The sequence below is a fragment of the Culex quinquefasciatus genome, chromosome 3, assembly GCF_015732765.1.
Source record: "Culex quinquefasciatus strain JHB chromosome 3, VPISU_Cqui_1.0_pri_paternal, whole genome shotgun sequence".
Classification (NCBI taxonomy): domain Eukaryota; kingdom Metazoa; phylum Arthropoda; class Insecta; order Diptera; family Culicidae; genus Culex; species Culex quinquefasciatus.
Genome location: NC_051863.1, coordinates 168,521,547 through 168,537,230, shown reverse-complemented (window position 1 = coordinate 168,537,230; position 15,684 = coordinate 168,521,547). Strand labels below are relative to the sequence as shown.

Here is a 15,684-nt window from a genome sequence, read left to right as displayed (position 1 = left end):
TTCATGAAATTCAAGAAAATTGAATTGTCCAGGAATTGATGAAATTTGAGAAATATTAAATATTAGCATAGCATAGCATAGCATTGGTGTCTACCCGTAGCTGCTACTTCGTTATTGACCAGGACCCCCAAACATTGCTCCGTGGACCACAGATGAAAAGTAGGAACCAATCATCACCCCTTCGCAATTTTCAAAGGTCCCTATCGTGCTGATCAATACCGACGCCGGCCACGACCAGTGGTAAGACACGGGGAAGTGGATGGGAATGTTAGCCGATACTTGAGTGATGGGACCGCCAAATCGACTGCGTCTCCGACAAAGTATCACATGAGTTTTGAGGGGTTAGTAAGATGGGTATGAGGTCAGGATTCACTGTGGTAGGTGATGCGACCATGAGCAATTTGTTTATCGGTTGAAATTTTAAAAATCTTAGGCAGCCGACTGCGGAAAGATACCTATCTAGGGATTTAAAAATAGTATTAATTCGACCGCGATTCTCCAGAAATTCTCCGTCGGCGTGCCTTCCGATCAACGGTGATGTAGGAAGGGCTTCATTCATTAAAATTATTTTATATCATAAGCCTTAAGACATATCCGTCGACGTGCCTTCCGATCCTCGATGATATGGAAAGGACTTAATCCAGCAATACGACTTGCTTGTCTCAAAAAACAAAAATCGGATCGTTTCTATCGAAGACTATATAAAGAGAAAAAAAATAAAATTCATCGGCCAACGAACGCGCGAACAAAAAAAAATGAAAAAAAAGAAGAAGAAGAAATCCAATCACCCCATGCACTCGAACAGCGACACAAAAGAGACGGAAAATAACACGAAAAACAGGACTGAGCGTCCACACAGGCACCGCACTACTGATGCAATTATTTAATTATAATGACCAATCACCCCATGCACTCGAACAGCGACACAAAAGAGATGGAAAATAACACGAAAAAACAGGACTGAGCGTCCACACAGGCACCGCACTACTGATCAATTGTCCAGGAATTGATGAAATTTGAGAAATATTAAATATTTTCATAAAACTCAATAAAATTCATGGAATCAAGTAAAAACTTGAAAAAAAAATGATAAATTAAGAAAATACTTTGTAAAGATCTGTAGTGCTTGTTTTTTTTTGAGAATCATAACATTTTAATAAAATTAAAGAAATTAAAATGAAACATTTTTTAAAAAAATAAAGATACCCAAGTAATTCAAGCGTAATTTATCAAAATCTATTTTGTCAGCTAGCGGTGGCAAGAAACATTAGAAGATTATCCCACAATTTAAAAATAACCTAATTTTATAAAAAAATAAGATTATGAGATTAGAAAGCTTATAACAAAAAATGGGAAACATAAAATAAATAAAAAAAATGAGGATTTTTATGAAACCCAAGAATTTTAGGAAGCTACCAAGGAAAACTATGAAAAATCCAGGAAATAATAAAATATATAATGATATCCAAATGATTCAATTAAGTTTAGGAAGTTTGAAGAAATCAAGATACTCAAAAAAATATAGATTTCAAAAAAGTATAGAAATTTGCGAAATTATAAAAATCAAGAAAATTATGAAATTTAAATAAATAATTCAACAAAATTAAAAAAAATGCAAAACTCGACAAATAACATAAAAATGCATGCTCAGTGCATTAGTAAAATACAATTATCAATGCTTGGCAACCAATGAAAAAACCTTTTTCCTGAAAATTTATAATTATTCCGCAATTCCATTTGAAAAGAGCCTAAACCGAAAAAAAAAGTTCTTCAATCGGGCTCAATTTTTTTCTGGGGGTTCCTTGGCCAAAATAATTAGACCCGTATTTTATGTTTGGCCATTAGGGTGACCTACATCGTGCTAGGGTGGTTCGAAAAATGGCAATTTTCGTCGATTTTCGCAAAAACCACTTTTTTCGAAAAATCCTATCTCCGCGCCATTTCATCCGATTTTAGCTTTCTATTTGAGAAAAATAGTAAGATGTTCCAAAAATCTAGCTTAAGTATTGAAAAAAGTCGTTTGAAAACTTAAAATGGCGTTTTGACCGTGTCTGGACCAAAGAGCTTATGTCTGAAAATATTTTTATCGGATTCCTCGGAAAATTTAACATAACATATCAAAAACTTGGCGATGTCGTCCCGTACGTTTCCGAGATATGATTTTTTGAAAATAAAAACTACGTTTTTTGACGCGCCGTTTTTTGAGTAGCCCTCTACAACCTAACCCCTGCTTTAGACGGGCTTCGAACTAAAAAATCGCCAAAAATCAATTTTCCTACTGATTTTTGTTCTTTAAAAAGCATTGGAAAGTAAAAATTTTAAAATTTTAGAAAATTTCAGGGTGGGAAGTTTAACTTGTTTAATATGACTTTGCCAATGTTTTTAAAAATGTTATTTTTTTAGGGGTCAACTTTGGCTGTGTTTTTTACTAACATTTCCTATATTTTCAGTAAAAATTGTAATTTGTAGTGTCCCAGACTATGCCTCTACGCATTTTTTTTGCAATTTTAATGATGATGGTGCCATTCTATAGCAGGAAATGTGAAAAACATGCAAAAAATTGAAAAAGTGACTGAAAAAATTAGATAGGCAAAATGTAATTATATTAGGTGATAGAAGAGTCCAAATACAATCAAAAACAAACGTAAACTAAACAAAATAATTGCAAATAAACATACTAAAAATAAAACAAGAAAAACATAAGCCACCTACGCGATTATAACCGAATTCATGGCTTAAAAGTCGGCTAAATCGCTTCCTCGTTGTATAAAATTGTACACAATCGGCAATTGAATAAAATCTTCTGAGACTTTCCGGAACTCTTGCTTTCGACCACCACCAAAATCACCTCCAGCCAAAACCATTTTATTTCCCCGAAACTCGACGAACGCAATCTAGCGAATCTAAATTAACTTCCCGGCACAGGTAAAGACAAAAGCCGGCATTATGGCCGTGTTCTGCAGTAAAAGTCACTTAGGTATTTCCTCCGAACTGGATTTCCCGGAACTTTCCGGTCCGGCGACCTAAATCTTGATTTTCCTCCTTTTTATGTTTATTACATCACCTGTTTCCCTGCCGGGGGTCATCCATCCCCTCCAAATTTCCTTCCCTCGTCCATCGTCAAAAAAAAAAAACCGAAAGGCAAGAAAAACAGCCCAGGAATGTGCGATTCGCGACTTATTTATTGTTCTCCGAAATAACTCACCAATTTTCGGGCTTATTAGTCTGGAAATGCGCGTTGACATTTCTTTACGACGTTTCCTCTCGGAAGAAGATTCCAGCAGCAGTGAGCCTTGGAAATCCAGCCTGGCAATAAAACAAAGAGGACATCCAACTCCGCGCCGGAGAAGATGAATTTTGTCTCCGGAGGCGGAAAAAGGTGGAAGGCGGACTCGGATGAGAAAAATCTTGCCCGACAGAGCAGATAAAACACGAGAAATGTCGTCTATTAATTTAGAGATGATAAAAAGCAATTTCTGCGTTATTCCGTCGGTTTGTCTTTGGGGTTTCGAGTTGGTTTGTTTCCAAAAATTTTCAAAGCAAAAATAATTCAACTGCTAAAATAAGAGAATTTTATTTTCAATTGTACAACACAACATTAAAATTAAGCAACCAAACTTTCCGTGTTTCTTTCCTCGCGTCTTCGGTTATATAGAAGCAATGAAAATAAGGAAAAACATGTCATTTTTCTTCTTCTCCAGGGACGGTTACGACGGTGACGCGAAGCAGACTGTGGTGTGGAAAAGGTGGAAAATTTATTGCTTCATTACACTTTTGTCCCATTTCCGGCGTTTTCTTGCGGTAGCAAAATTGGGGCACATGACTTTTCCTTCCTCCCGGGAAGAAAAAAAGGGTTTAAGGTCTAACGCGTTGAGATAAGAAAGCGTGGTTGGTAAGAAATGTGGGTTTCAGATAGCAAAGATTTTTTTTTAACTTTTAGTACATTTGCTATTTAAAATATCTCAGATCTCATTTAATGCAAAACTAGATAAAGTTTTCTTATCCTCAAAACAAAAGGTTCAAAGATAAAAGGTTAAATGTTAACAAAAGTTCGCATGTTGAAAAAATAAATAACATTATTACGCTACAAAAAATAACCCTGCAAAGTTAGAAAAAAACACGAAATTTTAAAATGATTTTTTTTTGTTCTAAATCATAAAATTACCCTTCTGGACGTAGATTCGAAAAGAACATTAAATTTCCCTTAAAATGACATGTTCCAAAAAATTGTACAGTCAAGTAACGGAAAATGGCAGAGTTTTTACAACTTTTTTAGTGTTTTTTCGATGAAAAATACGCTTTTTTCGGAATTCTGAGTACGCCATCAAATCGGGCGTACAATTTTACATAAATTTGTTTGTTCGTTGAAAGAAAAAAACAAAAACTTTTTCGATTTGATATTTAAATGTAAAATTAAATTGCCAATCAAAATATACTTAGAACAAAAATATTGTACAAGCTTTTAGAAATCTTAGAATCCCCTCGTGGACAATTTCCAAACAATTTTTTTATGGAGCGTGAACAATCGCTGACTGAAGCACAGAGCTTACGGGAGATTTGCTGTATGGGAGACATTGGGTTATAGTGGTTTGTATTTTGAAAATGCAATGTTTTTCGAAAAAATACTCCAAATTATTTTTATTGCAATATGGGTAATTTTCACAAAACTATGTACTTTAAAAAAAACCTGAAAATCTTAGTTTTTTAACATAAATTTTTGAAAATTCTCAAAACTACGTATTTTTGAAAAAATACTCGAAATTTCATTTCTTCACAATATGGGTATGCAATAAAAACATTATTTGAAAATACTCAAAAATTTCACAAAACTACGTATTTTCGAAAAAAAATACTCAAAGTTTCCGTTTTTTCAATATGGACATCAATTGATCGGGATTTTTTCATACAATTCGAAAGTTCTAACATTTTTTCAAAAACTCACAAAACTACGTATTTTGAAAAAATGTTCAAAATTTCAGTTTTTTGCAATATGAGTATCAAATGATCGAAATATTTTAATAAATTTCGAAAGCTATAACATTTTTGCCTTTTTACAAAAGAAAGGTTTAAGGTTTGCTTTTGGAAAAACGTTTTTTTTTTCAGATATCTTAAAAAAAATCGTGTTCGGCGGGGAATCGTCCCAGAAAAATAATCCTATTACTAATTTGAAGGTTATGATGCGCTCTTACGATTGAATTTTGACCCGAAACCCAGAACTCGAAGTCTGATTTTTGAGAGCACTTTTTCTGAAATACTTGGGCGATGTCTGTATCCGCTCTTAAAAATTTGTGTCTTCCATCACTGGAAAACCGCTCGTAAAACCCACAATTTTTATGTTTCAGATCTGTAGCCGTGGGGTCAGAGACGAACATTTTATTTTTCGATTCACAATTTTCGACCAGTTAATATGGTCAAAGCCATTTTTAGAGGTATTTTTTGGACAATTTTACAGTTCTTTCTGGCTTCTCATAATAGATCGACAAAGTGCAATATCGATACATATTTTTTATGCTAAGCATAGACTAACATTAAAGACTGAGTACCCTTTATTTTTTTTCTAATATTGTCAATCCAAGAAGTTTTTATTAATTAAATATAATTATCTTGCAACCCATAATGTTTTCTGAAATTATAATAAATGCATTCGAGGTTTAGTCTAAAAAGATTCGAAGCTTCAGGTAAAATTCTCACTGGGTGGTATCATTACGTTTCTGGAAAAATAATGCACCAATATATTTTTCGGAGTTTCATCATATTGTAAGAAAGGCTCTATTTCACCTCTGGTGATATTAAATCGTTTTGCCTTCCTCACCTTACTGAGTTAAGGGTATAAAATCACTCGAAAAATGAACTTATTAGTTTGACCTCGTAGACCCACCTTCACGTTTACATATCGACTCAGAATCATGTTCTGAGCAAATGTCTGTGTGGATGTGTGTAGGTGGGTGGACAAAAAAATTGTCACTGGATCAACGAATTTTGACCGTATTAGTCTCATTCGATCCGTCTTGGGGTCCCATAGGTCTCTATTTAAAATCAGCAAGTTTAGTTAAGTATTTCAAAAGTTATGCTAAAAAAACGATTTTGGCGAATGTCCGGAAGATTGTAAAAAGGGTGGTTTTTGCAAGAAAATCATGTTATACATTTTTAGAAAGATATTGAAAAGACCTTTCCAATGAGTTCAAAACATTGAAGATCTGACAACCCTATCAAAAGTTATTAGCACATAAGTGTTATTTATACACTTTTTGTAGGCCGGATCTCGAATATTTCGATGAAAATGATGTCCGGGTCTCTAATACGTCGTTAGTTAGATAATCGAAAGACCTTTCAAATGAGCCTAAAACATCGAAGATCTGACAACCCTATCAAAAGTTGTTAGCACTTAAGTGTTATTTATACACTTTTTGGAGGCCGGATTTCAGATATTGTGATAGAAATATTGCCTGAATCATCCATGCGAACTATCGTTGGATAGGTTTTTTATCAGACCTTGCCGATGAGCCAAAAATATTCAAGGTCTGTGAACCCTATCTAAAGAAATGAGTAATAAAGTTGATTTGTTAAACATGTTGCTATTTTTACAGAATGTATTGACTTTATGAATATGAGGAAGGCACCAACCACCTAAAGGTGGTTTAAGTAACTTTTTTTAAATAGTCATATTTTTACAAAACGACGTATTTTCTGAAATATACTCAAAATTTCAAAGTTTCAAAATGTATTACACTCGAAATGTTTGAAAATGTTCCGATCATGTGATACCCATATAGCCAAAAAAAACTGAAATTTTGAGTAGTTTTTACAAAAATACGTAGTTATGAGAAAATGTTCAGTATTTAAAAAAAATGTTGGTATTACATTCGAAATGTATGAAAAAATCCCAATCATTTGTTTTGCAATATTGCAAAACACTTTTGTGAAAATTTTCAGTATTTAAAAAAAAATGTATAGCATTCGAAATGTATGACAAAAACATGATCATTTGATGCCTATATTGCAATAACAAATATTTTGAGATTTTTTTCATATTAAAAAATGGATTTTTAAAAAAAAAACTAGAAAAATACTAAATACAAGAAAAATACTAAATATTTTTTGAGGAAATTTTCATGTAATTAAAATTACATTGGATAGTAGGGTGGTTTGTATGGGAAAAATCGTCAAAATTTATGGAGAAAAGCAACTGTTTTGCTTTTTACCTGTGGAAGGCGCCATAGTTATCCGATTCTTACCATTTCTCAAATGTAGAACCTTCATTAAATTTAGAACAACTTTCCCTAAGACACCATATTTTTAGGATTTTTTCCCGCGAAGTTATTAGCGCCCAAAACTGACCATTTTTGCGCGGCCAGCTGTAAGGGGCTACCTAACAACGATGTTTATTTCCAATTCGTACACGCACGTTCTCTCTCTCAGGTTTAAACTCTGCTTGCCTGTTTGCCTACAAGCTCGCGCGCTGTTTCTCTGCTTGGACTTTTGTCGTCGTCGTCGTTTTCGTTTGCCGTTCGTTGCGCTGAGTTCCTGGCATGTTTATTATTATTTTCAACTAAAATTGCAGGTTGGATCTTAGATATAAAATTAAATGTATTATGTGATTAACAATAGATATCATATTATCAGAGCGTGTGAGAGAGAATAAAAAATTTCGATGAATTAGTTCATCCATGGTCATCTGTTATTATAGAGTAAATTTTTTAAATAGGGATATTGTAATTGATTTTTTTCAAAAAAAATACAGGTAAACTGACAAAAAGTTAAGAAAAGTTGCAATATTTGTTGTAGGTAGTCGAGGAACACAGAAAAAAATTCCAGACAGCACAAAAAGTAATAATTTTATAGAGTATGAATGAAAATTTGCTGCAATAATTGTAAAATAGCTTTGATTTATAATAAAGTATATTTGTGTTAATGCTAACTACCTAAAGTAATTTGTACTACCTGAAGATTTTTTTTTAATAATTAAATTATTATCATGATTATTTAGCATATACGAACAACTGCTTGTAATACTTGGAAAAACAAACAAACCCTGTAAACCTGGCATTTGCTGTAATTTTTTTAATTAGCCTAAGCGGTCTTTTCTTTAAATTATTTTTTTCCGTGCATTTTGACATTATTTAAAAATTTATATGCTAAATATATCTCAAAACAAACCTGCTATTTTAGTTGAAAATTATAATAAACATGCCAGGAATGCAGCGCAGCCGATAGCAAACGAAAACGACGACGACGTGCGCGAGCTTGTAGGCAAACAGGCAGGCAGGCAGGCAAGCAAGCTCGTGAGAGAGTTTGAACCTGAGAGAGAGCACGTGCGTGTACGAATTGGAAATAAACATCGTTGTTAGGTAGCCCCTTACAGCTGGCCACGCAAAAATGGTCAGTTTTGGGCGCTAATAACTTCGCGGGAAAAAATCCTAAAAATATGGTGTCTTAGGGAAAGTTGTTCTAAATTTAATGAAGGTTCTACATTTGAGAAATGGTAAGAATCGGATAACTATGACGCCTTCCACAGGTAAAAAGCAAAACAGTTGCTTTTCTCCATAAATTTTGACGATTTTTCCCATACAAACTTTAAGCGATTGGAGGGAGGGGTTCCCGTGGTCAGAATGAGCTCAAATTTGGAATTTAGCCTAGTGATGGGTCAATCTTTGATTTCAGGGGGTAGCCCCAAAAAAGTCCGGATTTGTACCACCCTAATGGATAGCTGCCATCATCCCGATGCCAAAACACTATAATTTTTTAATGTTTGCATGATTTTTCATTTGATTATAGCCAATGTCTCCCATATAGCCAAAATTTCATTAGCTCTGTGCCTCAGTTATGCACGCCTCTGTTTTGCATCCCCCATATGCGGTGCTAAACCGAGGCATGACTGTACATGTCGAAAGGAACTTACATTCCAAGAACTATTAATATCCAGAAATGTAGCAAATATAAGTCATCTGTTGTTGACATGCCCAAGCGGGGGTGACATCACCAAAATCAAACTGCTCCCAGAAAGTCAACAGCCATCAGCCAGTAGTCTAATCAACATCTGTTGACCAACATTGTGGCCTCAAAGTGCTTGGAGCTTGTATTTGTCAAATGAAAACAAACGCCAGTCCGGAGCAGCAGATTCATCTTAAGGCACTGCCGGTTGTCCTCATGGGTCTACGCGGGGGACGCGTATGAACAAATTGCCCTCACGTCCAACCTGGAGTCACCCACCCGCCGACGATATATCTGCTGCTGCCCATCAAACATTTACCTTTTTATGCTTCGCGTCCAGCTCCACCCACGAACGCAGCGGAACAACTAAAGTGACAGCACTACATGGGCGGGAAAGCGGCGGCCCGTCGAAAACGGCGAATCGAAGATGATTTATTTAGTAAGCCATACCCGGGCACGTGTCAAAAATGCAGAGTCGTACCCGGAACGCACGACGGTGACGCGACCGAGCCGGGAAGATGAGTACCGGCTTGGTCATAAAATATTTACCTTTTCTTAAGTGAAACTGGTAAAGGTGGCCGGCGGCGGCGACCGGCAACATCATAGAACCTGGCGTTGGATGTTAGATTGGTTCAAGCGCTGAGGGTCTGCTGAATCAAATTTGAAAATAGTTTGAGATCTCGAACCAATAGCACTTCGTATTGCTGAGTTGAAAAGGAACATAACACAAGATTTGAACAAGTTGGCATCAAAACTCAACTCTATGGATAGTCCAGAACCTTGAACCAGCCTGTGTTTCAGCACGTGCCAAGTCGGTTTCACCGGTTTTACGGCGTAAGACGACCTTTCTCGCCAAAATGTTTATTTAATAGACCTCCTTTCTAAGCATGTATGGCACACCATGTGCAGTATGAATGAGCTAGAACTTGTTGAGCCTCCCTGCGCGGCGGAGGCTGGAGGAGCTTTTACAATCGGTTCGTTTTCACCAACCCGCAACTCAGGACGGCGTCGTCGGAAGTAGGTACCTGTACCATGTCTACACTTTACTCATTACCCATTTAACACACACATGGTAGAGCCAAGTAAGCAAGAGCCTGTTCAACCACCCTCTCACGAGAGAGTGAGAGAAGGGTCGGGTGCGGGGGAGTCGTCCCGTGAAAGCTCCAGGGAAAGCTTTGAAGAAAAGCCGGGAGATTGCTCTAATTAGAATAAAGTACCAGCACCGGCGGCGACGACCCCCAGGACTGCACTCTTCTCGGGAAAATGACGCGCTGCTTAAAGGAATGAGTTACAACTTACTGTCACACGAGCGCACCTTTGATGCGGTTCTTCGCACAAAAGCGTCCTGAATAAATTATGAGTGCTGGGCTCGGGCTTTCACTCTTCATTATCGGCTGGAGAGGTACTCCAATGTGTGCAAGCGCGGAATGGATCTCATTACTCTAATTGAGTTGTAGTAATTGTTTTACAAATATGCAGTGAGAGTGTAAAAAATGCTACTATTGTCTGGGGATGTAACAAATTTGAATAATTGGACGGATCTTGAATTACCTTAAGAAAAAATGATTTTAGATTGATGCTAATCATGAATATTAAGGCAGAGCTTTAATATAAGGTGAAAAGTCATTCAGAACTTTCAAAAGTATCAAAAATGTTCTTTTTTAACTTCATTTCTAGTTGAATGAAGTGGTTAAAAATTTCGCTGGTGATTTTTTATTCTTTTGCATGTTTTTCTGTTTTGTTTATATTTGATTTTGATATAATATGTTAGTTCAACCGTTAAATGTCATATGCTTAAAAAAATACCTAATTTGTGTGTACCATAAATACGTTAAAACTATGCAGAAACCCTAAAATTGTAGGTATTTCGATAAACTTATGTTCCTTATCCCAAAACTTCAATATTAAACATTTTTGAATGTTGGGCACATAATCACAAACCAATAATTTGCTGACAACAAATTGATAAAAGGAAAAGGTATATTAAATTTCGATAATCAAAAAAAATAGGGTAATTCTAATCTAATCTAATCTAATCAGACCCTAGTGCAGCCAATCTTTCGAAGGGATCCTGGAGAGTGCCTTAGGTTAGATGACGCCTAGCACTCTTCTTGTCATTTATTAACATTTGTAGTGCGCCATTGCATCGGAATGCATTGAAACATCACAAGCGTTAAAGCGGCCAGGCCTACTGCGTAAAGCCGTATCGCAGAGATGACTCGTAATTGGGTTGAGTTTGAGCACTGAGTGTTCGAACAACAACACAATTCTGAATCGACAGGGGAGGAAGAAGCGTGGGGACACACCACCATACGCTCCGAGATTTTGGTAGTATTCGTTGGGAGCACCATGCTAAGAAGGTTTGATACTCCGGGACTCTCTGGGGTGGGACATTGTATTTCCACGAATGCCCTGGACACTATTTGCCGTGGTTATAGCGCCACAACTCGCTCTCTGTAACAGTAGTCCTAACTCCAGTCTACGCTCACCAAGTCGTCATGGCCTAGTGGTTAGCATTTTTGCTTACCAATCCAAAGGACAGGGGATCGAACCCCGCCTCGAGCGACTTTGATTTTTCGTTCATATTCACCATTTCAAATTTATGTGTTCTTAACTTTCTCGTTGGGAGCAAATAGGAATCGAACCCAGAACCATTCGCTTACAAAGCGAACACCGTAACCAGTCAGCCACGGCCGCTCCCAAAAAAAAAAAAAAAAAAATAGGGCAATTCTTTCAACAATAAATCAACTTATTGATTTTTTCGTTGTATTTTGATTCGGTTGAAAATTTGTTGGTACACAGAAAAAAATGTGTACATTTTGAAGGTGTAATTTTGGATGGTTGAATATTGAGCAATTCTCTACGAAATCGGTCTTTTTTGAAAATTTGTTGGTGCCTACGGTATGCCCAAAGAAGCCATTTTGCATCATTAGTTTATCCCTATAATTTTCCATACAAATTTGGCAGCTGGCCATACAAAAATAATGCATGAAAATTTAAAATCTGTATCTTTTGAAGGAATTTTTTGATTGATTTGGTGTCTTCGGCAAAGTTGTAGGTATGGATATGGACTACACTGAAAAAAAATATACACGGTAAATAAAATTTTGGTGATTTTTTATTTACCTTTTTGTCACTAAAACTTGATTTGCAAAAAACACTATTTTTAATTTTTTTTATATGGTTTAGAGGACATCAAATGCCAACTTTTCAGAAATTTCCAGGTTGTGCAAAAAAACTTTGAGCGAGTTATGAATTTTTGAATCAATACTGCTTATTTTTCAAAAAATCGAAAAATCGGTCGCAAAAATTTTTCAACTTCACTTTTCGCCCAAACAGCACACCATTTTCTAATGTAAATATCTCAGCAACTAATGAATGGTCCGATTTTCAATGTTAAAATATAAATCATTCGTGAAATTTTCCGATCCTTTCGAAAAAAATATTTTCAAAATTTTCAAATCTAGACTAACATTTCAAAAGGGCCAAACATTCAATATTACGCCCTTTTGAAATGTTATTCTTGGTTTAAAAACAAAATTAAAATATTTTTTTTCGAAAAGATCGGAAAATTTTACGAATGTTTCTTTTTAACATTGAAAATCGGACCATTATTTGCTGAGAAATCGACATTAGAAAATGGTGTGTTGTTTGGGTGGGACTTATAAAACATCAATTTTCCTGTTTTTAAACCTTTGCATTGCAATATCTCAGCAACTAAAGGTCGTACCAACAAAGTCCGAATAAGCAAAATATAGAGAATTTTCTCAGCTTTTCAAAAATATTTTTTTCAAAAGTGGGCAAACATGTGCACTAATTTTAAAAAATGAAAAACTTCGACTATTTTCAAAAAAGTCACCTAAAAATGGCTATAACTTGAAAACGGTGCACTTTATCAAAATTTCTTAGTACTTTACTTTAGTACTTTAGTACTAGTTCTTACTAAACACTTAGTACTTTTTGATTGCAAATTTGATTTCACATCGAAAAATGAAGTTGGAAAATTTTTGCGACAAATTTTTCGATTTTTTGATAAAATCAGTATTGATTCAAAAATTCATAACTCGCTCAAAAATTTTTTGCACCACCTGGAAATTTCTGAAAAGTTGGCATTTGATGTCCTCTAAAACAAATCAAAAAATAAAAAAAATTAAAAATTGTGTTTAAATGCAAATCAAGTTTTAGTGACAAAAAATTAAATAAAAAATCACCAAAATTTTTTTACCGTGTATCATTTTTTTCCAGTATAGTCCATATCCATACCTACAACTTTGCCGAAGACATCAAATCGATCAAAAAATTCCTTCAAAAGATACAGATTTTTGAATTTTCATACATCATTTTTGTATGGCCAGCTGCCAAATTTGTGTGGAAAATTATATGGACAAACTAATGATGCAAAATGGCTTCTTTGGGCATACCGAAGGCACCAAAAAAGTTTCAGTCGGATTAAAAAATACAAAAAAAATCGAATGACCGAAATCTGAGAGAACTGCTCTATTACCTCTTTTATGATGTAAATTTACCCCAACTTAGACTGAAAAAGCGATATTACAACAGAAAAGTGGTAAAATTACACATTTTCAGAGATAAAATTACACCTTTTTTCGCTTCCCTTCCCAGATGTATTATTACCATGATTTTTGTTTTGTGTAATTTAACTAAGTCTTTGCGAAATTTTCCTTTTCGTCGAAAAAATAAATATTTCGAAATTCCCGAATCAATTAAAAAGGCAAAAAACCAGTTATACTCGACCCCATAAAATGTTTTGTTCAGTAAAAAAAAACACAAATGTCGCGATAGTTTGAATTAAAAAAAACCCTTTTTTTACATTTTAAGTAACTACAATAGGAAAAGTTGCACAATTCAGAAAACTTATCATTATTTTTGGAGAAAAAAAATGTTTTTGCCAAATAACTTTTAAATACGGTAGTCCTCTACGAATTCGCATTTTTTTCGCTGTTTTGAAATTTTCATTCTTGAATAAAAAAAAACTTAGAAAAAATATGGTTTAAATGCCAACAGAATTCCCTACAATTTACCCTCCAGAACTTTGAAAATCGGGCAATTAGTTTCTGAGATTCTGAGATGAACCTTGATTTTAAAATTTTCAAATTACATTTATTGAGAAAATCATAAAATTAGAAAAAAAAACACAGAAAACGTCATTTTTATTTGTTCGATTTATTGCGAATTTGTATCTTAGTCCGATTTTTACTGTTCCGGAAAGAAAATTGTAGGAAATTTTCTTAGCTCTTCAGAAATATTTTTCAGGAGTGATTTTCTTTCAAGAAGTAACTCCTTTTTGATTGCAAATTTGATTTGGCTAAGAAAAATGATTTTTTTATTACTGTGTCCAAGTTTTCGAAATTTAAAAAAAATACGATTATTTCAAAAAACCATAAATTAAAAAGTACTTATATTGTAAATTCAACTTTTTATGATAAAAAGATAAATAAAAGAATCGGAATTTTGATTCTGAAAATTCCTAATCAATACCTTCAACTTCACCCAAGACATCATACGATCAGAAAATTCTTTTGCAAGATACAGAATTTCAAACATTTCCCAACCCATTTTGTATGATCAGTCCCCAAAATTGTATGGAGACTTGTGTGGAAAAACTAGTGATGCAAAATGACTTCTTTGGACACAGGGAATGCATGGACATGGACCAAATAAAAACAATAAAAAGAAAAGTCGAATTGCGAAATCGTAACCACTCTTTTTGCACTTTTCGAAACGAATAATAAAACCACTAATAATTAAGTTTAAAGTTAACAGAAAACTATTCATTTGGCTCATATAACGTATTTATCAACATATTCTAGACATTTTCGTCCATTTAAATTGCCAAAACTGAATATGTTGTGTCAAATGTTTTCATTTTGTATCTTGAGCTACTGCTAACTTTTCAGTAATTTTTCTGAACACAATTGTTCTAAAATATCATAATTGTAGAGTTTTTGGAACGGTATGTCCACGCATCTTTTCTCGCTTTTAGATTCTGTGAAATGTGATCCGTTCTCAGAATCCTCTCTGCGGTAAACGCAGTAAGGTTGCCCGCTTATTTTTTTGTAATACATTTTCGGGATGTACTACAATAATTAATAGTGACAAGAAAAGTGCTTAAGACGTAATCTAATCACAAGACTCTCCAGCATGCATTCATCGGACTGCCTGTCTTTGTGTTAGGGGAAATATACCCTTTCTAATCAAACACCTATCTTCGTCATATGGAGAGTTTGATGCTCGATTATAGCTCCAAAAATACTATTAGGGCTATAAACTTACCAGCAACAGCACCGCCTCGAGTGAGCACGCAAATTCATGCCATTTACTGGCCAAAAAGATCGAATTTAATGCACTTTTGATCATAATTTCTATTTTGCGAGACCATTTCTCATCATTTTGGTGGCACACACATCCACACGCAAGATGAGAGGTTAACTGCTTGACGAAAGTCGCCATCAACATCTTTTCACTTGCGCTAACGATTTCAAAGCACTTAAGATATAAAATTGCTTCCAACTACCGGCAACATGTTCTTTTGCCTATTAGTTAGTTACTAACTTGAAAAATAATCCCGAAAAATGTAAATAATTAGCAAGCACCATAAAAAAAAACAAACGCGCCAAGTCTTTTGACGATTCAATTTTGACTACCCATTCCAATCGAAGGCTGAAGAAAACCGAGCGAGAAGCGAAGGCAAATAAAGAACAAAGGGTGGCCACCAACACCACCAACATGCTG

General features: G+C 34.8%; 1 protein-coding gene across 5 annotated transcripts in view; it reads right to left on the bottom strand.

Moving 5' to 3' along the window:
• Window positions 1-15,684, bottom strand: part of LOC6040591 (bifunctional heparan sulfate N-deacetylase/N-sulfotransferase) — a 366,151-nt gene that overhangs the window by 174,956 nt on the left and 175,511 nt on the right. The gene's annotated exons all lie outside the window — the stretch shown is intronic.